Source organism: Stenella coeruleoalba, assembly GCF_951394435.1.
Source record: "Stenella coeruleoalba genome assembly, chromosome: 3".
In the NCBI taxonomy this organism is placed as follows: Eukaryota; Metazoa; Chordata; class Mammalia; order Artiodactyla; family Delphinidae; genus Stenella; species Stenella coeruleoalba.
The window spans coordinates 141767087-141794230 of record NC_137148.1 but is presented as its reverse complement, the minus strand read 5'-3'; the positions used below and the strand labels follow the sequence as shown (position 1 = coordinate 141794230).

The 27144-nt window shown below is 35.4% G+C and overlaps 1 protein-coding gene across 50 annotated transcripts in view; it reads right to left on the bottom strand.

Annotated features, from left to right (window-relative positions):
- The window catches only part of LOC307184329 (teneurin-2-like), a 2867364-nt gene that overhangs the window by 1333347 nt on the left and 1506873 nt on the right, over window positions 1-27144 (bottom strand). For all 50 annotated transcript variants that reach the window (XM_079917763.1, XM_079917760.1, XM_079917746.1 and 47 more), the window contains one exon: window positions 1460-1560. The gene's annotated coding sequence lies outside the window, so the exon portion shown is untranslated. The remainder of the gene's footprint in view (window positions 1-1459; window positions 1561-27144) is intronic.

The window sequence follows — 27144 nt, the reverse complement described above, 5'->3', positions numbered from 1 at the left end:
CCTAGAATGTCCTTGTCTTTTTCCCTACCCAGATGCTTTCATTATTGAACCTCAAGCTCCTCAGAAACAACATGCCACACTCAGTACTTACCCTCCTCCCACATGCCCTGGAAAGTCTTTCTGTCCAGTGTATTGTGTTTCAAGGTAATGTATAAATACCAGGTTGGAATGAATACCAGCACTCTCAAACCACATCTATGACACATGTAATGGGATAGCTGCAAGGTGTCTGTGTTCTGTGTTGGGCTGATATTAAGTCTTTGAATCAGAAGGCAAAGGTGTGAAGTGACTTCTTATCTGTTTCTAGTCATCTTTGATTTTATGAGGGGAAGCCTAGGTAGATATTTCTTTTGCCAGATTCCCTGGCATTATATTTAATGTGAATCCTACTGGATTACTGATGAAAAAGATTTTATAAATACTTAAGATGTTGATATTTACCCTTATTCTTACCCATGCTAATTTACTGCTTCTCAACTTCTGTTTCATATTTTGTCACTTGAAATTGTCCTGGACTTCATTTCTACCAAGTGCTGTCAAATAGGGGTTAGCAAACAGAGGCCTTTGTTTATGTCACATCTGGTTCCTCACTCAGAAGGGGAGTAAGCACAAGTTAAATGTAATTTACAAATTAAATAAGAGGGAAAAACTGCTGAATTGAGAAGATGAACAGTATTGCCTCTTATGAAAGAAAATGTACACATTGTCCGTTTGATCCAGTTTTGATCTCACAGATGTGCAACAGACAGAAAATGCTTTACCAATTACTGAGACATAGGAAAGGCGATTGCATCAATAGGATATATGACTAAGGCCCCTGTGGTCTGATGGAGATGCAAGATCTGGTGTCTGTCTAGGTCCTGCTATCAATCAGCTGCATGACCTTAGGCTGGCAGCACAGCCTCCCTGAGCCACAAACATTTAGAAACAACCTCTAAAGGTAACCCAAAAAGAGTTTTGTGTGTGAGTACTGAATATGATAAAAGATATAAAATGATTTCAGAAACCATAAACAGTGTTAAAATATTGTTAACAACAATTAACTTGATTACAATTACCATTTTTGGACAACATGTAGGCATCGGGTTAACTAAGTAATATATCCAAGCCTCCCAAGACCAGTCTAAATAATTATAGTGAATAACTATTGTTTTTTTTTTCTCTCCAGCATCTATTAACAACTTTCCTTCTAATAACCCTTCAGTAGTCCTCCAGAGGCCCCTCCCCTTTCCCCAAGTTCTCCTCCTGAAGTTAACTTTACACCAGCTTAATCACTTGGCTATACAGAATGTCTCCAGAATGAGCTTGTGACTAAATCACAGCCAGGGGGACATAATTTTTTGGATGGAAAACTGAACTAAGACTTTCCTTTTTTTCCCACCATATGAGAACCTGAAAGACTGTTATCACAGAAACAATTGGGAACTCTCTCATACCCAGGTAGAAAAACAGAACTTACCCAGAAGAAGCAGCAATGAAGGATTGATCCTGGGATACAGCATGAATTCTGAATTGTCAATCAAGGTGCACGTGAATCTGACACTTAAACCAGAAGGATTCCTAATGGATAGAGAAGGGTAAAGGTGATATCAATATTCCGTATCACTTACGAAGAACCTGTAGCTCAGAAATGTCAAGTAATTTTTCCAAATGCCATCTGTGTGTGTATAATATATATACATATACATACATACATATATGTGTGTGTGTATGAAGATCCCGTTACTGAAACAGAAATGGAATTTGAATTCCAGAGCCTATTTTGGGCTCTCTACCTACATGTGGGTAATTTATTGGTCCCTAAATAAACTGTGTGTGAGTATGTATGTGTGTGGGTGCTTGTGTATTCTATATTGAAGATAGCTTTGTTGCAATGACAGAATTTAAACACTGTTTATCACTTTGGGAATGTTCTCCAAGGAGAAGGATCCTAGAAATAAATAGGATGATATTTTTTTTCTCTTTTTAATAAGTGGAATCTCTTCATTTAAACACACACAATGTTTATTTACATGGCATTTACCCTAAATTTAATATGAGAACTTTAAAGAACATAAGCTCTGAGATATGATGGTATGTGCTAAAAATACATTTGCAATTTCATATTTATATGTAAATATATATACCTTCAAATAGTCATTTTACGGGACACTCAGAATATATATTGTACTTATCATATTTGAATTTGAGATATAAGAAATTTGTTGCTTGTTAAACATTATGGGCCTCTTTTTTTAAGAGTTCTAGAAAGTTGTTACTTTCTAAATGCTTGAGACCAGGCCAGGCCAATGTTGCGCATTTAAATGTTCTAAAATGTTGAGCGTAATTTAAACAATATTTAAGTAAAAAGTATCAGTCTTGAGTCCATCAGCACTTGTACTGATTGTGATTTACAGATTACTAATGTGATACCTCTCTCTGCGAATCTGTTCACTGTCTCCAGGTTGAGACATAATTGCTTGGGAGTTAAAAACAATACTGTCTAACTCACCATACCTTTTTGAATGACAGTAACACTGTGAGGTAATAAAGAGCAACCAAACAATGAAATCATCAGATGTTTTTGACTGATTTCCCTGAAAGATCTAAATATATAGGTATCACACAGGAAAGGTCCTTTGTGGACCATGAGATACACAACCTTCTGTTTCCAAACTACACATCTACATTAGGTAAACCTTCCTAAATCTCTACAGGAGCAAGCTCTGGCATTTAAAAGGATACTTTTTAAAGAGGAAGGCTGTGATTATCAGAGCTACTGAAGGCTGTTCTTCTCAGGATCATAAGTCAATAATCTGAAGAGAGGTTTATATTTTAGATGTTGGGTATCAATTGTTTCTGTCAACATTGTATTTGCCAGGAAAATCTGTCAAGTAGATATGATAATGTGACAGTTCTAAGCATTGTCTTATACTTCAAAAAAAAAAAAAAAAAGTATGGACGAATAGCAGTATTGTATCCTTAGAAAATATAGAAGAAGAAAAATAAAGGAGAAAACTTTAATGCCTGTTGGATTAGGTTTTTTTGCACAATAAAAGCACAGTCGATATTATTCAATTATTCAAAGGAGAGTGAGAAGTACAAGAAGGGCCCTAACAAAGCGCTACCCTCATGCTAGTGCATAGACACTGGTAGCTACTGAAAAGAGTCTTGAATAACAGATGTTTCCTCTAGTCTCTGACCTTGTAAAAGTGAGTTTGTCAACAAAAGACCAGGATGCCACTTGCTGTGTATATATAGACAAAAAATATGGGGAATGACGAGCATCTAAAATGTTATCATCTACTATTTTAGGTAGAGATGTTTAGGCTTCAAGTAACAGAAAACCTAACTAATATTGGCTCTAGTAATCTGTAATTATCTCACTTTGAAGAAATATGAAAAAGGCAATTGTGGGATTGGTCCGACAGTGTCCTGCTTTGTTCTTATTGGATTTTCACTGTGGGCTTATGTCAGTCACACTATAGATGTTACAATCTCAGAATCATATCGTCACACCAGTGATCTAAGCACAGAGGAAGGGGCAAGAATAGGAATTTACTTTTTATCAAAGGAAAACCTTTTGTTGAAATCCAAAAAACTGCCATTTACATTCTATTGGTTGTAACGTCACTGGGCACCCTGAACTAGGAAAGAGGCTGGAATGTGAATATCAACAAAGGCATGGTCATATCTCGCTTGTCTAATTATCATTCAGTCCTTTGTGCTGGGTACGTTGCTGTACTGAACAAGACTGGGGGACTCTGAGCAAAAATGAAGGGAAACATGACAGTTGGATAGGCAGTAGCAGTCTCTGACAGCTACCAAGGAGCTACTAAACTACTACTTTCTCTCTTCCGTTATATCTCACACATCTCAACTAGCCTGTTCATGGAATTGGCCTAAACTCTCAACTTTATAACTTGTATATAGGAAGGAAAAGATGAGAATAAGAATGCATGCATAATCTCTTTTTCTTAACTGATTCACACCACATTTTGGGGGATAAATTTGCATATAAGGAGACTACAGTGGGTTGAATGGTGGTCCCCAAAACGATATGCCCACATTCTAATTCCCAGAAATTGTGAGTTTGTCCTTGTTTTGAGAAAAAGAGTCTTTGCAGATATAAGGATCTTGAGTCAGGATCATCCTGGATTATCCAGATAAGCTCTAAAGATAAGAACATTTATTTTATGAGAGACACAAAGGGGGTATTTGACAGAAGGAGAGAAGGCAATGTAACCCCAGGGCAGAGATTAGAGTGATGCAGCCACAAGCCAAGAGACATTGGAGACACCAGAAGCTGGAAGAGTCAAGGAAAGCAGTCTTTGCTAGAGCCCTCAGACACAGCACACTCCTGCTGACACTTTTATTTCAGACGTCTCGCCTCCAGAACTGTGAGAGGATAAATTTCTCTTGTTTTAAGACACCAGTTACTCCTTTCCTCCTTCCTTTCTTCATTCTCTCTCCCTCTCTCTCTCTCTCTTTTTTGTACTGGTATTACAATTTGTATTAAAGTTAAATAATCTATTTAACTCTGGAAGAATTGTCAGTAAATATCTGGTCCTGATGACTTTATATGTGGGATAATTTTGTTGTCTTATACATTTACTTGTTATAGGCTTTATGTTTTTACTTGTTTCAGTTTTGATAAGGTATGTATTCTAAGAATTTACTTAAGTATTCAAATTTGTTAATGTAAGGCTATTCTTCTTTATTTCTTAAATCTGCATTGTATCTGTAATTACGTCTCCTTGTCATGTACAAAAGTAATCATTTTTTTAATTGATCTTAGCAAAGGTTTGTATAACTTTTATTAGCCTTTTCAAAAAAACAATGTTCGGCTGCTTGATCTTCTGTAATGTGTTTTTATTTTTTTTCATTCATTTTATTCTTATCCTTATTATTTCTTGCCAACTATTTTATTTAGATGTATATGTTGTTCTTTTAATAACTTTTTACTTTGCTCTTTAACTTTTGTCCTTTCTTCTTTATCTAATTCGATAATCTGAAGTCTATAAATCTCCTTCAAATTACTGCATGTTCTGTTCTGAAATTTTGGTGTGTAGTATGTTTATTACCATTTAGTTCTAAAAATTGGCAAAACTGATTATGATTTCTTGTTTGACCTAGTAATTAATTATTTGAAAGATTTGTCTTTGTTTTTGTCTGTTTGACTTAGTATGTGGGAGAAATGTGTTAAAATATGCAAGTAGACTGCGAGACTTGTGGGTTTTGCCCCAAAACTGTCATTATTTGCTGACTGTATTTGAGACTATCCTATTAGAATCATATAAGTTTACGAAGTGCTATATCTTCATCATGCAGCAAACTTTTATTACATGAGTCCTTATTATATACACTGAGTCCTTCTCAAGTCCTGGGAATATTTCCTAGTTTAATAGTCTAGCTCTACCATTTAATATCTGTATGGAAAGCTTATTTAAACTTTTTGATAATAACAACTGGTAAAAAAAAAAAGATTAATAGGAAATGGGAATGGGCATTAGCATGTAAAGTGCTAAGATTAAGCCTGGGACAAAGTAAACATTATGTAAACATTTGCCATGATGATGTTGACGAGGAGGAGAAAGAAGATAATGGTTGACATGGCATATGATGAAAACAATTACTCTAACCTTTCAGTATGTGTATTATAAGTAGCTTATAGCTGGTTTTTGTTTTGTTGTTCACTCTGTCAATTTTAATTTTCCAGCTAGTACATGTAATCCATGATATTTATTTGAATATTAATCTGTTCTGGCTTATTTCTACCATCTTTGTACTTTCTTTCTCATTTTCGTTTAACTTTTTTCCCCCCCCACTATCTCTCTTCCCCACTTCCTGTTCTTTAGGATTAACTGCTTGTTTCTTAATCAATTTATTTTGCTGATTTGTAAGTTACATATTCTATTTCTAGTATTTTAGTAATTTCCTGGAACACTTACCTTAAAGTAAAAATAAAAAAAAATTAACCAACATCTTAACTCTTAACTATTAAAAATAAAATGACCCTGAAAATATTTTCTCAGTACCACATTCTGATTTACATACTTCCAATACTTTAATGTCACAGAGTAGCTAATATTACATACCAGTTGATAAAAATAATGTGTTTTCTTTTACATTTGCTTTTAAATATCTATTCCTCTGGGTCAGTATTTCTTCTTATATCTCATACTTTAGGATTATTTTTCTTCTTTCTGAAGTGCAAACTTTAGTAATTACTTATTTGTGTTATGGTGTTAAATTTTCTCAGTTTATCTTAAATATCTTTATTTTATCTTTCTTCTTGAAAGACAGGTTTTTTTTTTTTAAACCTGTGTATGTTGACAGTCATTTTCTCTCGGCACTTTAAATATATTTTTTTGCTATCTCTTTGCCTTCCATAGTTATTGTTAAAAGATCTGTGGTATGTCTAATAATTGTTTCTATTTAGTAAACCATAGACATTTAAAAACATCTTCTTCTTATTTTGATGTTTTATGGATTTCCTGTTAATAGTCTTACATCTCTTACAAGATCCTGAGAATTCTCACACATTATCTATTCAAATCGAGTTTTTACTTTTTTTTTTCTTCTCTATTTATAGGATTCTGGTTAGATATCTTTGAGACCTTTCATTTTTTCCTCCATATATATATATATATATATATATATATATATATATATTTTTTTTTTTTTTTTTTTTTTTCCTTTCTTTTTCAATTTTTGCTCTCCTTTTCTCTCTGGCTAAATTTTGGGAAATTCCCTTAGAGCTGTCTTCCAATTATCTAAAATCCCACTTCACGTATGTCTAATCTCTCGTGTACCCCATTACTTTTTATTTTCGAATATTTTCTTTTTCATCTAGATTTGTATTTTATTTATGTTTTCCATTTTCAAGGGAATCTCATTTTCTGACAACCTTTATTGTTTTCTCATTTTGGACACGATTGTTTTTCAAAGCATTTTATATAAAGTATTTTAGGGTTTTGTGTCTTATAAATCCAATATTATAATTCCTTAGGAATACAAATTTGTAGTTTAATTATGTCTATTCACTCCCATTCATGGACATTGCTCCTTTGGGTATTTAATGGTCTTAAGTGGTGATCTTACATTTGTTTGAGCTTATTTTCAGGAATCCTAAAGACCTAAAAAGTAATGCTTTCTTCTAGATGAGCTTTGTGTTTACTTCAGCTGGAAATCAATGAGTGCTATTTTCTTGGCACTCCATGAGTATACCTTGAGGATACCTGCCTAAAGAAATAGTCTCTGTTTCAACTGTCCCACCTTGCTGGAAGAAAAAAAGTTTGTTCTCTGAAATCTGCACTGCTTTAGGCATGCTTCCTCAGATTAAACCTATCATATCTTCATGAATCTGTTTTAAGATTTATGATTTTTTTGTAGATGTATGGTAGAGAGGGCCAATAAAGTTTTCCATTACTTTGTACAAGCCCAGCAATATACTAATCACATATGTTGTCATTTCCATTCCCAGGTAAGATCTAGATATTTTATTATAAAAGGACTTCTCTGATAATCTAGTCTGTCATATTATTCGAAGACGTCCATACTACTACTTTTCTACTATTATTTCACTTAACCGAATTAGGGAAATAATTTTTATAAGATTTTTTTTTGATGTGGACCATTTTTAAAGTCTTTATTGAATTTGTTACAATATTGCTTCTGTTTTATGTTTTGGTTTTTGGCCGCGAGGCATGTGGGATCTTAGCTCTCCAACCAGGGATCAAACCCGCACCCCCTGCATTGGAAGGCGAAGTCTCAACCACTGGACTGCCAGGGAAGTCCCAATTAGGGAAATAATTTTATTTGATATTCTATGGCTCTAAACTAGCAATGTAATTCTACCAGTATATTTCCTACACCCACATTTGGATATGCTAAACAAAAAGGTCTATATTTCTGAAGTTCAATATTATGACATTATACACCATGTTATGATAGATATATTTTCTATCTCATAGGATGATATGAGAAAGGAAAGACTATGGTTTCCTCAGAATTGGAGACCCAAACTCATATTAATGCAGGGACAAAAGAGTTAATGAGTACAACTCGTCTAGCATTAACCTGGCCAAGACACAGCCTTTCCATAGCAGGGGAGCCAGTACTCCATTCCAGTTCGTTTCTGCTATGGGAATGTGGTACCAATTTTGGCAGTTTTCGAATTATTTTTTAAGATAGACTTGATTTACAATTTTCTTTTAATAAGTCCCACTGTTTGTATGCATTAACAGCTCATCTCATGTATTTGAAAATATCACACTGAGCAAAGAAAATGAGGAGTTTTACTTAGACTGTAGTCAAAGATTGTTTATCTATAATATTAAATTTTATAAGTTTGAGGATCCTTAGAAGCCATCTGTGTAATGGGTACATTTCACATATGACATACCTAAAGTCCAGCTATGTTGAAAAAATTGCAAGTCATACCACCATTTGCTCAAATGTCAAAATTCTTTTCAGCACTTTGGAATACTGACTAATTCAGTCTTCTTTCAAAGCTCTAGGATCCAGCTCAGCAGAGCAAGCAAAATTAGAGATAACTGCATAAAAATTCCCATCACCACCATGTTCTTAAAAACTTGTTTGTACCACATATTTTGCTGTTTAATTAAAATGCACAACAACCACAGTGTGTATAGATATGTCTGCTGCAAAGATATTATTTAAAACAAATACAAAAATTTTAGTCCATAAGTCTATAAATCTAATATAATCCTAGGATTATCATGTATTACTAACTGACAAGACTGGAGTGAATGATGTTCATTACTAAAGATCCTTGGGGACACCAGACATGTCAACAATACACAGTTGGTTTCATTTCATGAACTTTACCAAGTCTTAAGATCAGCAAGGTTTCTAAGATTCCTCTAAATCCCCTATTGGAATTTGAAATATATACAAAGTCATACTCTTTGTGTGACTGTATGATCAATATGAATTGTAATTCCTCATTAATTGGACTTGAAAGAACTCACACAACTCAACAGCAACAACAAAAACCCCCCAAAATCCAATTTAAAAACATGGAAGAACCTAATAGATATTTTTCCAAAGAAGACATCCAAACAGCCAACAGGTACATGAAAAGGTGCTCAACATCACTATTCATCAGGGAAATGCAAATCAAAACCACAATGAGATATTACCTAATAGCTATTAGAATGGCTGTCATCAAAAAGACAAAAAATAACAAGTGTTGGCAAGGATGTGGAGAAAAGGGAAAACTTGTGCACTCTTGGTGGAAATGTAAATTGGTGCAGCCACTATGGAAAATAACGTGGAGGTTCCTGAAAAAATTTAAAAAAACAGAACTACCATATGATCCAGTAATTTCACTTCTGGGTATATGTATCCAAAGAAAATGAAAATAGGATATTAAAGAGATATCTACACTCACATGTTCACTGCAGTATTATTCATAATAGCCAAGATATGGAAATGACCTAAGTGTCCATCAATGAATGAATGCATAAAGAATGTGTGGTGTATATACACATGGGATATTATTCAGCCATGAGAAAAAAGAAAATCCTGATATTTGTGATAATATGTATGAAATTCAAGGGCATTATGCTAAGTGAAATGAGCCAGACAGAGAAAGACGAATGCTGCATGGTATCACTTATTTGTAGAACTTAAAAAATAATATGTGCGTGTGTGTGTGTGTGTGTGTGTGTGTGTGTGTGTGTGTATATATACACACACACATATATATAGCCTTTATCTTTGATAAAAGGATAACAACTTTTAGCTATAAGATGAATAAGGTCCGAGGATCTAATGTAAAACATGGTGACTATAGTTGATAATACTGTATTATATAACTGACATTTGCTAAGAGAGGAAAACTTAATGTTCTCATAAAATATACATATGGTGATAGGTATGTTAATGAACTAGATGGTGGAAATCCTTTCACAATTTATATGTATATCAAATCACCATGATGCATAATTTAAATATCTTACCATTTTAATTGTCAATAATACTCAGTAAAGCTGAAAAAATTGAATATTCATTAATTTAACAAGTCAGTCAGCTACAATGGGTAGACATAATAGTAGGCACAAAAGAGGGAGACATCATGATCTGGTGAAAAAATAATGAACCATAACTTAGGAACTCAAAGTTCAGCTTTTATGTTGTTCAAAGATTATGTATCTTGACCAAGCCATATTAACAACACAAATTTCAAATGGTTATATGATGCCATGTGCCTTGAATCATATAATGAATAGAGCAGCAAACTTCACATATAGAAAGTGATTAACAAATGTTAGGTAAAATCATGAAAGACTCTTTATGAATGTTCTCTCATTCATTTTTAATAGCATGGGGAAGATGTTATTATTTTCCCATTTTATAGACAAGAAAACTAAGGCTCAGAGAGAATAATTCATTTGCCAATTGTCCCACTAAGATATAACAGAGGTGGGTTTAAACCTAATTCTTAATTCCAGAGTCCATTTTTTTTTTTTTTTTTACTACTATGACCTTTGGCTACAAAGTATAATGTAATAGATGGTATTTAAATGCCAAATGACTGATGATAAACAATAAATGATGTCAAAAAAGGAAAGTACTAATCAATGAAATCTTCAGAGAAGAAGTTGAATTTTCCTTGAAGAGGAGAAAAAGATGGAAGGATTTGGTTTAATAATAGTAAAAAGAATCGCAAAGCAGGACACATGATGTGTATCAGGTTGTATTTTGCAAAAACGACATTGGCAATTTTGCCAGTTTGGGAGTTTCCATCCTCTCCCAGAACATTGACATTCCCTGTCAAGAGGTGAATTCTATTCCTCCTCTCCTTGAAACTCACTCCGCCATTGTGACTGCTTTAACAAATAAAATAAAAAGAGAAGTAAAACTGTTAGAAGCTTTTCCTTCATATATGTGTTATATGGCATGCTAGAGTTCTCCAGAGAAAGAGAACCAACAGGACGTATGGATATATAGAAAGAAAAATTTATTTTAAGGAATTGGATCACCTGAGTCTGAGATCTGCAGGTCAGGCAAGCAGGTTAGAAACCCAGGGAAAAATGAATGCTGCAGTTTTGAGACCAAAGGCAGTTTGCAGGCAGAATCCTTTCTTCCTTTGGGGACCTCATTTTTTTCTCTTAAGTTCTTCAACTGATTAGATGAGGCCCACCCGTGTTATGGAGAGTAATCTGCTTTACCAAAGTCTACTGATTTAAATGTTAATCACACTTAAAAACTACCTTCACAGCAACATCTAGACTGGTGTTTGACCACACAAATGAGTACCATAGCCTAGCCAAATCGACAAACAAAATTAACCAAAACACATGAGCTGAGTAAATATCACATCAACACAATTATATAACAAAAATCAATTTGAGACTTATGGCAATTAAATAATTTGGCTGAATCCAAACTTTGATATTTTTACTTTTGTTATTAGGGCTTGAAGTATTTCATTCGTATCAATTTTCAGAAATGTATGTATATATGTCCACCTAATAAAATCTATGATTACATCTGTATTTAAATGATAATCAAGATAATATATTTTCAAAGGATAACTTCATTTAACAAAACAATTCCAAGAAAGTACAGTCATCAGCTCTTACCCTAAGACTCCCAGGGAAGTGTTCTAATAATATTAGGACTTTGTGTTCTTATCTAATTTAGAATATGGTTTGTCCTTGGATGTTACAAAAATCAGTCATTAACAAGAGAGCTTTGAAAGGACTGCTGAAACTTTGAAGTAGTTTCTTGGCAGATTACACAGTTGTTATGAATGTAGACTCTGCTGCCACAGACCTGATTTTGCCCTGTACTAGCTGTGTGATCGTGGACAAGTCTCTTAACCTTTCTGAGACTAACAGTTCTCATTTGTAGAGGGATGTGATTTGAATACTTACCTCACTGAGTTGTTGTACGGATTAAATGGGATTATGTAGACAAAGAGCTAGGCATAGTACTTGGAACAAAATAAGTGTTCAATAAGTATCAAATGCTAATAAAAAAGAATGATTAATGATTGTAGGTAGGCAGCTTCCAAGAACATTATGCTATTTTTTAAAGTTCTGGAATTAAATGCCTGTATGAGAATCTGAGAAATAGATATATCAAGGATATATGTATCTTTTTCATTCTTTCCTCCATTTGAAATTACTATAGAGTACTAGGTACTGTTTTCAATCCCAAGAATTTATTGGAGAAGAAAACAGGCACAGTGTTAACCTTCATGAGCTTACTGTTTGGTGAGTAGAAAATGATAATACATAAATGGAAGCATGTGAACGCATATTGTGATAAGTGCTCTGTGGAAACCAGCAGGTCGAAGCAGAGTCCTACCTGGATAGGGAGATACAAATGAGGACACAAATATGAGCAAGGCCCTTGCTATCTGGGCCCTCACAGACCATGGCAGGGATTATTTATTTTCTAAGAAGTGCAAAAGAAAGCCATTTCATGATCTTAAGCAGATGTAATCTGATTTATATGGTTTTAATAATTTATTTGGTTCCTGTGTGGAAAAGAGCTTCTAAGGAAGACAAGGAACCAGAAAAATCAACAAGGGAATGAAGTTGCAGTAGAAAGTGAACATATGTGTAGGATAATGGAGATTAGGAGAAATTGATTGATTTGAGGGATAAGTTACAAATCATAGGAGCGCTGATAGATTAGATACAAGAGGTGGGGTGGTAGCAATGAAAACAGAACAAATTAAAGAATGATTCTAGGTTTCTCTAGAAGCTTGGGGAGATGTTGACACAAACTGACATAAATAAGACTCAGAAAAAAACCTGACTTTTCTTTTTGGGGGGTTAATAATCAAGAGTGTTTTTGGGAACATATCATTGTGGAGTAATAAGAAGACAGCTGAGTAGAAACAAAGCAGACAGACATCTTGGGCACATACAAGGGGCTTATACTCTAAGTAGAACTTCTGATTCCAGCCTATGTTTGGCACATAAGGTCAGAGAAGCTAGGGAAAAAAAGAAAGAGTGAGAAAAGAAGAGACACAGGTGTATTAGTTTCCTAAGGTTCTCATAACCAATTACTACAAACTGGGTAGCCTAAAACAAGAGACATTTATTCACTCACAGAATTCTCTTCTGGAGGCCAAAAATCAAAAGGCAAGGTACTGGCATGGCCGTCCTCTCTCTGAAGACTCCAAAGGAGAATCACTGCTTGCCTCTCCCAGCTTCTGGTGGTTCTTGGCATTCCCTGACTTGTGGCAAAATAGCTTCAATCTGTGCCTCTGTCTTCACATGATCTTTTGCTCTCTGTGTCTCAAATCTCTCCCCTTTCTCTTACAAGAGCAACCATCATTGAACTTAGCACGCATCCTATGTTCAGGGTGATCTCAATCTGAAATTCTTAACTTAATTACATCTCCAAAGACCCTATTTCCAAGTAGAATAAATTCACATTCATAGGTTAGGATTTGGACCTGTCACTCTGGGGGCACTATTCAATCAACTACATGGGCTAAGCTTTAGGATTCTAGAATTACAAGTTTGGGTAGAGGAGAGGGAAGAAACCTGCAAAGGAGATTAAGATGCTGCTTTCAGGGAATGCGGGTATCACAGAGGCTAAAACCAGCAAGAGTGTCAAGAAGAATGTGGTCAAGCTGAGAGGAACATTGCTTTGTTATGAATAGCAATTAAGAAAATCCATGCCAAACACACAGCATAGCGCCTTTTAAGTACACAAGTACTACTGTTGTTTTCACTGTTGTTGAATAGAAAAGCCCTAATTTTCTAGAAAAGCATTTTAACCCAGCATTGAAAATTATTCTAGTGGAACTGTCCTACTATTTGGTTTAGTGATGAATGTTTAAAGGAACTTTAAAAAATGGCCATACTGAATAATGTAATTTTTATCATCTGCATGGAAAAAAATAGAGAACTTAATTGAAAGTCCATTTTAGGATACTCTCAATTAATATTTTAGCTTGCTTAAATTTACTATATGTGTTTTCAAATGGATCAAATAAGGCCTTGATGTATTGGTAGAAAAGGACTGGAACAATAAATAGAATCTGGATTGTGAAGAATAAGGAATTCATGACTTAAATTGTTTTTCTAAAATGTTTCTAGCATATATAAATATATATATATAATGATATATATATAGAAATACATATTGAAATATGTATTTTTATATATTTATTTATTTATTTATATATTTAAGAGTTTTATCTCCTATTGGGGTCATTTCAAATCTTGATTCTGTGAGTAGGACTTGAAACTCATTCTGTGTCACTGAAATTCTTAAGAATGTCTTAAGACCTTATGAAGATGTGATATCAGAATATAAAACCATTTTAACTAAGTATTTAAAAATAAAATAGCCTAGAACTCCCTTGAGCTAATTCTATTTCTAATACTTTAAGTTTGATATTAAGATGCACTAATTTAAGAACTTGGCATTTGAGTGATCTGTAGAATTTAGGCAAAGCCAATAAAAGCATTTCCAAAAGACAGCCCTAGAAGGAATAGGATGGATTTTAACCAGGCATAGTCTTTCAGTAGTAAGCTATACTGATCTTAAAAGGACTCAAGAATATATGAGTAGAAACTTTGCTCTTAAAAAAAAGCATTTTTAATAGGACAGTGTGGTTGTATGGGAAAGTAGGAGTCCTTATACTTTTATTTTATCCAGCAAATACATATAGATATATTTTCCACAGGTGATAGTCTCCATACTTTTTTGGATCACGTATCCCAATAGTATTTTATGTGTATGCACATATACCAAATATTTTCTCTATTTATTTTAAAAAATATGTAAAAAATCCAAACTATATATATATATTTATATATTTTTTTGCAGTACGCAGGCCTCTCACTGTTGCGGCCTCTCCCGTTGCGGAGCACAGGCTCTGGATGCGCAGGCTCAGCAGCCATGGCTCACGGGCCCAGCCGCTCCGCGGCATGCGGGATCCTCCCAGACCGGGGCACGAACCCGTGTCCCCTGCACCGGCAGGCGGACTCTCAACCACTGCACCACCAGTGAAGCCCCAAACTATAATTTTTAAAAGATGAAAAACTAATAGAAATAAAAGTTGAATTATTAGCACATCTGAGCCGCAGGGGAAAACTTAAGTTTAGGGCATTAGAGGAGTAGTTGGTCTACCACAGTGGTTAAGACGGAGGGTTCGAAAGACAGGTTGCTTGCGTTAAAATCATGGCTCTGCCAGTCAGTCTGAGAATCTTAGACTGATGTAAGATCATCAAAGATCATTGGGCAATGTGCTTCTGCAAACTCAATCCACTCCCTTGTCTCCCTACATAGAAGGGTAACGCTAGGAGTAGTCTTGACTAGAATGTATTTCTAGATTAGGATAGGGTTCCTCTATATCATCCCTTGTAGGAGGATAAACTTATCCAGTTTGTTTAGGATTTACTCAGTTTAGCACTGAAACTCCCACATCCACACTGTCCCAGGCAGACTAAGATGGTTGGTTAGCAATCATGTAACAGAGAAAGGCAATAAAGAAAATACTAATGCATTGTGCCCAGAGTACTCAGAATTCCTCTAAAGAGGTTTTCTAAATAAATTCAAGCTTTTAATTTTATAGTTATTAAATATAAAGTAATGCTTGAGAAAATGGGAAATTCAAAAGGTAAATTAAGTCTTTGCTATTCAATATGTGTTTCTTCAGACCAACAGCATCGCCTTCAAGTAGGAGCTTGAGAGAAAAAAATGTAGGATATCTCAGGACCCACTCTCAGATCCTGGACCAGGATTTACATGTTAACAATATCCCGTTTTTTTGTTTTTTTTTTTTTTTTTTGCGGTACGCGGGCCTCTCACTGCTGTGGCCTCTCCCATTGCGGAGCACAGGCTCCGGACGCGCAGGCTCAGCGGCCATGGCTCACGGGCCCAGCTGCTCCGCGGCATGTGGGATCCTCCCAGACCAGGGCACGAACCCGTGTCCCCTGCATCGGCAGGCGGACTCTCAACCACTGCGCCACCAGGGAAGCCCTCCCCTGGGTATTTTTTAAGCACATCAAATTTGGAGAGCAATGATATAGAATAGCAAATAACTATAACCCTCCCCCCATTGATTTCTACACATCCCAATTCCGGAGATGCATCCAAATCACCTGGTATAAACTTTTATACCTGCTCTTACCTAAGGATATTCAGGGTCATCTTGTGTTTTAGGAATACCATGGGTGTTTCTGATTTATAATAAAAGCTGAGACCTCTAGTTTAGAACAGATAGGAGATTATTTCCTTTTAACCTAGTCACCTTCTTAAACCTCACTACCATACACAAGTATTATTTCAGTTTATTGCACTGCGTTAAGCCATAGTGCTGTGTGTATTAGAATTACCTGGAAGGTTTGCTGAAGTACAGAGTATGGGACTCCACCTCCAGAATTGCTGACTCATGGACCTTAATTTGCATTTCTAATAAGTTCCCAGATGATACATATACTTCTGGTCCAGGAGCCACACTGAGAACCACTGATTTGGCGACCTGGCTCTGAAAATTAAGGCTCTGGGTTTAAACTGCAGCACTTAACATCAGTTAGTGCTCTGGCCTTGGGCAAGCTGCTACTTTTTGTTCTTGTACTTCTGTTCCTGCATTTGTAACATGAGGAGAATTTGGGTATGTACCTTATATGTATAAATGAAATAATTCATGTAAAGCATAATGTCCATCCTTTGCTACTGCTTGTAGAGATATTTATCACTTTTATTGTCCAAAATCAAAGAATACTGACTAGTTAATGTTATGCGTTTTGGCCACTGACTAAGCAAGCTTATTCCTCATGACACTAGACCTATGACCAGTATTTTAAAAAAAGATTCAAAAACAAATTAGACACAACAAAAATACATATAGCTTCTCTGAAGTTCTGCAGTCTCAAGGCTCATTCATTTATTAAAGGCCCTGAGAAGTCCTGCAGTATAGAAACCTGTTTAACATAATGTTTTCTAGAATTAAATCCTTGAGAATGAATGTTATTTGGAATGTGCTTTGAAAAACACTGGCTTAGACAGCTAACTTTCTTTTGAAATGAGATGCTGTATTTTTTGTACATTGATTTATCAACTTTAGAAAATACTCTCACAAACTAATCAGTATTTCACTGTAAAGGCAGTGTACTATCTGATAAGCAATCTTATGAGAATGGATGAAAGAATGTCACACAATTGAAAGGGGGGTTAAGAACATGTCACACAATTGAAAGGGGGGTTAAGAACAATGGACAGAAGACAATGTTCTATTTGTGTACACAAGACTAAGTGAAAAATGTCCTAACCAGGTCTCCTGTAAAGTCCAGATAATAGTGCTATAACTCACTGTTTGAAGTTTGATAAACCATAGAGATGATTCTCAAGACCTTAAGCCTAGAATGTATTATAAATAGATCTCAAACTGATGATAAAGACTAATTTGTATTAGATTTTAAAGAATCAAAGGGCATAAAAGGACCTTAAGGTAACCTATTATTTTTGAATTTTTTATTAAATAACTTCATTCAGTCTACCATCTTGCTTACTGCTTAGGTGAACTCACTCAGATTCACAGCTTTAAATTCACCTATCGGTTGATGGCTCACCAATTTACAAAACGAGCCTTGCCTCAATCTTTGAACTCAATTCATATATCTGGCACTGATTTGATATCTCTACTGGGATGTCTAATACGATCTCAAATTTAAGTTGTCTGAACTTGAACTCTTGGTTCACCTAAACCTATCTCCATACTGATTTCTTTTGTTATCATCTCTAACTTGGTAAATGGCAAGTCCATCTTACCACTTCCTTGTGCCAAAAGCCTTGGTATCATCCTTGATTCTTTCTTCTCACACCTCACATTCAATCCATCACATAGCCGGTCAGATCGCCTTTTAAAAATACCCAGAATCAAGCTTCATCTACCCACTCTCACTGCTACCACCTAGTCAAAACCACCTACAATTTTCGCTGACATTAGTGTATTTCTGTACTGGTCTCCCTGCTTTCTGTCCTAGGAACCCAGCAATCTAGTCTCACAGAATAGATAGAATGATCCTCTTGAAAGACAAATCTGATCACGAATCTCCTTGCTTAAAACTTTAAAATGGTGTAAAACTCTCCCACCTTACTCTTAGTAAAACCCAAAATACTTGTTATAACCTCGAAAGTATTGCAGGTTCTGGGTCCCCTCCCACCTCTGACATCATGTCCTGCCATTTTCCTTATGACTCACTGTGCCTATCGCTCTCTGTATTCTTCCTGAAATACATCAAGTATATCCCCACTACAGTGCCTTTGCATGTGCTATTCCACTGCCTTCAACACTTTCCCAGATATATCTACATGGTTCACTCTCTGGCTTTGTTTAGGTCTCTGCTAGATATTGCATACACGACAGCACTTCTGTAATTATGTTTTCTGAGCTACAACTACTACCATCAGCCCTTAACCCTCATAGAAGTTAACACTGTCTGACGTATACATTTTTGGGGTTATTATCTATTTTTTGCCCACTAGAATGCAATCTCCATAACCATTTGCTCACTACTTCATCCCCAGGATGTAGAGCAGATCTTAGCACATAGAAGGCATCGATAAATATTTGCTGAATGAATGAACAGAGAACCTACTTTACCTCTGCCTCTAGCTCAAACTCTGACCTCTGCTTAAATTTTCACCAAATCATTATCTACCCAATATAAGAGATATTACTATGATTTAATTATTTCCTCAATGCATTGAAACTATCCCAATTCTTATTCTCTACTATTCAACATGCTTGTCTTTGGAGCTAGAAATTGGTAGTACTTCCTTTCCTTACATTTTCTCTGATTGTGTGATAGGATGGAGGAGGCATGGATATTTCTTGAGCTGAAGTTTCTGGTTAGGACACTGACATCTTACAGTTTTCTTTCTATTAGATTTTTATTTGTTTTAATTCCTTGTGGAATCCTTGGCATTATGCTCACTTTTATGACCAAGGATCTAATCACACACACTGGTTAGGACAGCCAAAAACAAAACCCAAAAGAACAACAAAATTGCATGTTTCTATAATAAACAAACAAAAACAAACAACAAATTATGTTACAATATATTACAATATTTCCATTAAAGGGTCTTCCATAGTTATTGACTACAGCTCTCCTTAACTTGGGGCCTCTCAAAAGGTGGCTGGTTTAAAATCTTGATGTATGATTAAAGAGGAGGGAAACTGTATGAGCTGAATCTAAAAATAGGCAAGTCTTGTTTTATTCTGACATTTCAGCCAGCAGCTCCAGCCCTCTTCTGGGAAAACAAGTATCAGACAGGAGGACAGTGGCTCTGTTCCTTGTTTATAATCTACAGGGACGCGCTGATGGTTGGCAACACTTGAACAATTTAAAGAGCCCGACCTCTACGCTCTAGAAGCATTTCAGTGAATATGTAAAAGTCTCCATGAGGACTCCAGTGTTTGGAAACATAATGGTAAAATTTTGATTGAGGCTCAGTATTGATTAACTTCTTTAAAGTTCTGGCAGTGACATTTCTGCCATTAAGTAGTTTGCTCATGCACTTAATATTGGGAAAACGGAACACCAGAGATCAAGGGCTAAATAAGAAAAGGGCCCTTTTGTATTTTTCACATTCTACCTTCAGCAGAATACAGTCTCTCCAATATTCATACTAGTGACTACCAAAAGTGTGTATGTATGTGGTCCAGGAGCAACAGTAAATTCTTGAAAAGAATCCTGAAAGGAGAGACAAGAGACCAAATATTTTTTTTTCTAACTTTTACGTGCTGCTTCATAAATCACTTGCGCGCTCAGGGATTTCACTTCTTATCTGTATAACCTGAAAGATTAGGTGTGTACCCTACTGAGAATGAAAAAAGTTAGTGTAGCCTCATGGCTTGAGGTAGGTTAAAACAGACATTGTGTCTATGTCTTTGGCATAAAGAAGGATTCTTTCCTACATCTTCTATTCCCCAGCTTGAAACAGGTATCATGAGAAGTCTCCATCTACCACCTTTACTTATGTAACGATCTAAAGAGCCCAATCCTCCGACTATGTAGCAGAGTTGGTGATAAGAGAGTATAAAGTGGGGAAAAATGGTTTGCAGACCATCTTCCTAGAATCACAGGTCTTAGTACAAAGTGACTTTAGAAAGTTGTTATTAGTATTACCATTTATATTTGAAGCAACTGAAATCCAAAAGAGTTAAATATTCCACCTAAAGTTATAATGCAATTAAGTGGTAGAAATAAAATACTACCTTTGATGTAGAGCTAATTCTACTTCACCTTTCTTTCAGCAAGTTTCTGCATAACTTATTCCTTGTGGTCTGAGGCCTTGCATTTAATCCCTCCTGCCTTTTGGTACCTTCATCTACAGACAAATATGAGATGAAACCATTAAAAATAAATGTATAAATCATAATAAACTTTGGCTAGAGGTAATCCAAATCTCAAGGTTATAAATCTCGTCTTCAAATGTGCATATCGCATATCTTTATTTTGCTAGTTATAATAGAATAATTCATCAAGAGCTAAGTTACATTAGTGAATCCCCCCCAAACCAACAGTAATGGAACACAGTTGCAGGATACTTCTGGGGATGATCTTCCTGCATAAGACGAAGATACAGCATCAAAGACATTTTACCTGTAGACAGCACCTGAAACAGCATTTTCTCTCCCATGTTGGCGGAGGTAGGAAAGTTTCACATTGCCCTAAGGGGATAAATTCACTGGCTGCTAATCAGGACAGGTTTTGTGTGATATGGACATCTGTCTAACAAGAGCCAGATGAAGACTGCCATGTCTTTGACAACTAGGAGACAACTGAACAGCCTTTAGATAGTAATGATTTCTGTCACAGTCAACATACCACAAACAGATGGCGAGAAGTGACTTAGAGTTGAAAGATTCCATTGCCTGCCCTTAATCCCTAAGCTATCTGGCCCTCTCCCCTTTTTCTTTTGACAAATGTGATGTTTCATTCTTTATTGATGCAAGACAGTCCCTGTGGTCCCTTTATTTAAATCTGCAGTGATCTAGGTAAGGAAGTGTTGAGAAGTTCCTTTAGATACATTCAAGCTAAAGGATTAGCTTGAAAACTTTGCAAAAAACACTGCAAACTTTTTTTTTTTTTCTCAACCCCTATCAAATAGGCAGCTCATGGAAAGAAATAGGAGTATCATGAACAAAAAAACAAGTTACTGCTAAAACCAGAGAATGTTTACAAGCAATTCCCCAATCTAGAGATCATTTAGATCTCTAGGATCTAAATACATGAATACATGTTTTCTTGAATACATGAATATTTTATAAATTGGTAATAGCAGGGCTTTCTGCCCTTAAATATCTGTCCAAAATGTTTTATGTCATCTGTTGGCAAATGATTTTAACATTCACTTTTCACCTGATATATCTTCCTGCTCGTACAATTCATTTCAGAGGCATAACTTGTTTTCTTTGCTAAGATTTCATTTCCTCCCATCTCAGAATTTGATGAAATCTATTTCTTAGTTCCTCGTCGCCCAGTGAAAGCTGACAACAAGTATCAGACCGAATGTAGCTGTCCTATATGAAGTAATTCATTTCTGTCAAAGATTAGACATTATTTTTTTCTTGACGTAAGATGACATATTGTGCTGTAAGATCCCAAAGGTACAACTTAACCACTTAAGGGCTAAGACTCGTTTTAAGTAATGCATTCCATTCAGAGGATTAAGTTTTGATTTGGGGAGTTAGAAGGCAGACACAGTCAGGAAGAGGGAGAGCAACAGAAGTTAAAGAAGATAATAATTTAAAATTAATACCATCTTAGGCCAAAAGCAGTTATAGGGCAATTCTGTTCTTAAAAGAGGTTTAAATTATGAGACATGGCTGTACTCATAGTGTGCATTTGGCATCTCCAGTAACAAGACAGTAGCTCTCACTCTAGCCTACCCAGGTAATATAAAAAAATTAGCAATCTTTAACAATATACTGAAGTCAGTGGATAGTATGACCTATCACAGAGGCAGATTTCAAAGAGAGGAAACCCCAATAAGGCAAGGAGCCCTAGAAGTTGGACCATGTGTTCTTTTTGTTCCATCTATTTTACAGCATTTTAGTAAGCTTTATTATTTAAAAGGAAATTGGATTATTTAAAGGTGCAAACTGCTTCCTCTCACCTAGTGGACCCATTTTAGGAGACGAGAAGGGAAAGTCCAGTGGATTGGACTCTCTATCCACGTTCCTACCTTGACCACAACAACTCAGTCTGACTCTGTTTCAAAGGTTGGACTTCTTTGTAATATTTCATTAAAAAAAAATCATAGTACCAAAATAAAACAAATAAGCAGATATCTGGAAAAATAGAAAAAATTAAAATCTAGTTGAAAAATCACTCCAGTACATGGTGATTCTTTTTGCAAAGTGATGGAGCCAGCCCTCAGATGACACTGACTTTTTCTCCATTGTTACTTTTTTTGATCCAACATTCACTGTTCTGGGGGTCAGTTTCTTCATGTTCTGAATGAGAACAAGAAATATAGCTTATTACTTGATTCCTGTAAGGACGGATTTGCAGATCAAATTAGACCAGAGCTAGAGGTGACTGTTTTGGAAAATTAAGAGGTGGCAAACAGCAGTAGGTGTAACCCCAATAGTAACCCCAGGCAGCTTCTTGCTGTCTGCTTAGTCAAAGAAACTAGTGTTTCCCATAGATGATGGAGAAGGAATGGGATTATTTTAGAATTAGAATGGTTGCTTTGATTTTTTTGCTACTGGGTATAGATAGCATGGTATGGGGGCATGAATTAACTTCCTGATTACTGGTTGAAACTGTGAATAGGTCATGTAAGGGGACTAGGGAGAAATAATCAAATTGAGGGCCCACTATATGGTCAGATATTATACTAGGCATTGTATATGTTATTTCATTTAATCCTCAAAAGAGCTCTATGTACAGACAAGAAAACTGAGATTAGATAACTGAGGTTATCTAAATGCTGGTACCTAAATTGCAACCCAAGTCTAATTTCTAATTCCCCAGATGGACACAGTGACTGCAACACGCTTTCTCGCGTGCTTTGTATAACTGCACACGGTGCTACCAATGGAAATTTGTCACCAGGAAAATCTACATCCTGTGGCTCCCCAGCTTGCTCCTTGGTGACCTCTAGTTTACTGCTTCCCAGTTAGCTCAGCAGACACTTCCCAGAGCATTTCTCCAGCACCCCAGCCAACCTCTACGCAGGGACTGTGGACCAGCTCCGATGTGGGACAACCCAGTCAAATTCTTCACCAAACAATGGGCTGCAACCACGTTGTCTCCAATGAGTCTGAATCCTAACTTTTGGGATTCACTCTTCCAAAGGTTGTCCTTTCCTTGATTACTCTCCCTCAGCCCTAGCATTTTGTTCAGTGTTTTCTTATACTCCATCTTTGTTAATTTCCTATAAATCATTAATATTTTTATATTAAACCTGTCCTGTTAAAATTTAAAAAGAGAAAGAAAATCTAGACCATTGATCAACACTTGGGCAATATGAAAGCAGGACTCTATTCATTTATTCAATCATTCACTCATTCATTCAACAAATAGTTACTGTACAGCTGCTTGGCACCAGGTACTGTTCTAGAAGTCTGAGAAAGAGCAGTGAATAAGATAAAAACAAGATTCTGACATTTTGTAGCATATGTCATATTAGAGAAGACACAAAATAAGGAAGACAATCACCAAAAGAAAATATTCAAATTTTGGTACTATGTTAATTAGCATAGTACATATGAAGGGTGATTTCAAATGAATTATCAATATTACAGGCACATTCAAAGAAGCCAGCTTTTATCTGGCCAAAAGTTATGCATGCAACATTCCAAAACAGCTTGTATGAAACTGAAATTAAGCACATCTCAACTGTTATCACCAGGATATATAGCTTCATGTTTTTAGAAATCTCTCTTTTAATAAAATGTATTTACAGTATATTTTTTTATCCTAGCTCAGTTTCAAAAACAACTTACTTATCAAATCAATTATTTGCATATTTCTGAGAAATAATTATTTTGTTATATGTAAAACTCAATTAGCTAATGTGCCTACACAAAACTTTTTAACTCCACTATGTATTTCTAAAAAAAATGAAGCAGTAAAGCTTCACTATACATCCCAGATTTGGTCTAATTCCCATGAAACAAGAGAGTACAATATCCTTGGGATAATATATTGGTCTTGGTAAAAGTCAGCCTCTTATTAGCTTTCTTGGTTCCTGTATAATGCACTGAGAATTCAAACGTCGGATCTAGTTATTTATCCTTATCTCTTCACCCCCGTTAACTAATTCACTGCCATTTAAATTGAACTTAGCTCTGTGCTTTCCCTGCACACACATGACTTGACATTTACACTCATTAAATTTCATATTCCACCCCTGAACCCTGTAGCAAAGAACTTTCTACAAAACCACTAGATTTTTTTTTGTTATAGTCACTCCATTTACTTTCTTTCTAACTGTATACTTGACAACATCTATTTAAATAAAATATTAATTGTAACTATTACAAATATTAGTCACTTGAACTTCAGTCCTCAACTGTGGGAGGCTTTTTTGTTTTATGCACAGAGAAAAATTCAATTAGAGTCTTCAAATGACAATGAATTGCCTATATTTTAGAAGTACAGAATATTGCATAGAATTCAAATTTATAAAAAACAGGGAGGCAAAAATGGGAATGTCCTTGCTATCTAAATTCAGGAAATTTTAATAGTAATGACTGACATGATTTATTTCCCATGAATCTATGATGTGCTCTATGTAATGAACTATATTGTCCAATAATTTTGAAAATACATCATTGAGGCCTCTGTGTATCATCCAATAAATGCTGTGGTTACATTTTTCTTTATGTGACATTTAACAATGCTTAATTTTCAAAATTTTTAATAAAAAATAATTGAAATGTTGTTTACACTTATATTTTCTCTTTCAGAGTAGCTATTTACCAGCCAAACGACTCACAGTCCAAGAAAATGTAGGTTTATTCTTTTTGGTGATTTATGAGGTGGGCCATTATGTTATCTGGGTATTTTAAAACTCTTTTCCCAATACATTTAAAATTAATCTTAATCCAGTTCAGCTAATTGAGATCTTGTCCTCATTATCCCTAAAAACATGCACATATATTTATATGTTATCAACTGGCAAAATGAAGGAACGCTTCATTTTTCCCTCTAATAAAGATGACCACCATACAACTTTTTTTTTTTTTTTTTGCGGTACGCGGGCCTCTCACTGTTGTGGCCTCTCCTGTTGAGGAGCACAGGCTCCGGACGCACAGGCTCAGTGGCCATGGCTCACGGGCCCAGCTGCTCCGCAGCATGTGGGATCCTCCCGGACCGGGGCACGAACCCGTGTCCCCTGCATCGGCAGGCGGACTCTCAACCACTGCACCACCAGGGAAGCCCACAACTTTTATTTTTAGTTGAACATCTTTTGTTCCAAGTTTTTAGTCCTCTAATGAATATTTAAAATATTTTCATGCCAAACCAAATATTACATGCTATTGGTGCTACACTTCCCATCAAGTCCCTTTGAATCCATTACATACACTAGCCAAATTTTATTTTACAATGCTCTTAATACTGGAGCAGTTTATTGCCCCTTAGAGGTTTTTTGTGGAGCCATGGGTTACTAACAATTAGCTTTAAAAATCTGTCACACATAAAAATATTTATGCTTAGTTTACATATACTCCCCTGGAGACAGAGAGATAAAACTGTATGTACTCCCTCTGAGATAACTCTGCATGTCATTACATTTTTACCTTCTTTATGTTGATAGCAGTTCTTCTCTGGCCTATCCAGTAGAAAAAAAAAAATGTGTCCTTTTGTTAAAACAGCATTTGCACATGCTGACTTTCCTATAGCTTTGCTTCTATTCATTCAGATGAAGGCTCACAAGCACACCTACACATTACTAAAGACTGTCAAAAGGACAAAATTTGCAACAGGAAGGACCAGTATAGATATTTTTTTTAAAATTCTCTAGTTCTATTTGGCAAGGTAGTTATAAGTTGGCCCAAGCAAATAACATTTCTTTCCAATAGAATTATCCAAAAATACCTATGGAGAATGAAAACAATAACAAATTGAAAAAAAAAAAAATAGACAACCTTCCAGCACACCTTCATGCACTGAAAACATCTGTGATACTGTGTCACTATTTCACAAGAGATAAATTATTTTACAGGGATTAATCACCAGAGATTTTAAAATATATAGTATAAATATATTCATTATCTGAGCTGCTTTTTTTCCATGTATGTACATAATCAGAATTTTGCCTCTTAAATTTTTTTTGTTCTTATTAAAAATGTATTATATGCTAAATTAATAGTTAAATTCAGTATGCTCTAAGTTAAATTGATAGTTAATTTCAGCCTTATAATTTCAAACATCCCTCTTTACTTTAGCATAGTTCACAACTGGGACATCTTATTATCTTTAAAGAAATGAATGGAATACTTATGATCTTGGGTGTTTGTACTCTGATTTATTAAAAAAACAACAAAAAACTGTTGGAGGAAAATCAAACATGTATCCAAATCCTAGCATGTTTTATAGAAGGTGCAGCTTATAGCAACATAAGAGAGTGCTATGTGGTGGAAAGGATTTGAGACATGAAGAGATCATTTGCTTTGTGGTTCTGTGTCTTTCACTCACTTGTGTGATGTGAGGCCAGTCTCTCAATGTTTCATTTTATAAACAGTCAAAAGCAGTGATACTAGGAAATAACTGTATGATAAATGTCCCAGTGTTACATTAAAGACAGACTATTTTGTGTAAAAAAAGATATGGAGGAAATTTGGGAAAATACTGAGGACATTTGAAAGCAGCATGCATTGTTTTGAAGATTTGACAAGTTGGTATGTAAAGTAACAGCTATGCCCGGGTTACTGACTTCCCTACATGTTTGAAGTAAACTCACTTGCCAAGATTTGAGGAATCGTCTAGTAAACTATCATCTGAAGAATATCAGGATTTTTATACTATACATTTCCAATGGTCCAATTTGAGCACAGGAATATATAAAGCAATTTTATGAGCCAGCATCATTTCCCGAGCTCATCTAGCTCCCCAGGACAGTTTCTGAGGCAGGGAGTAGAGACATTGACAGTGACATGAAACTGGAAAGGAAGACCGGGATGGATTTTCA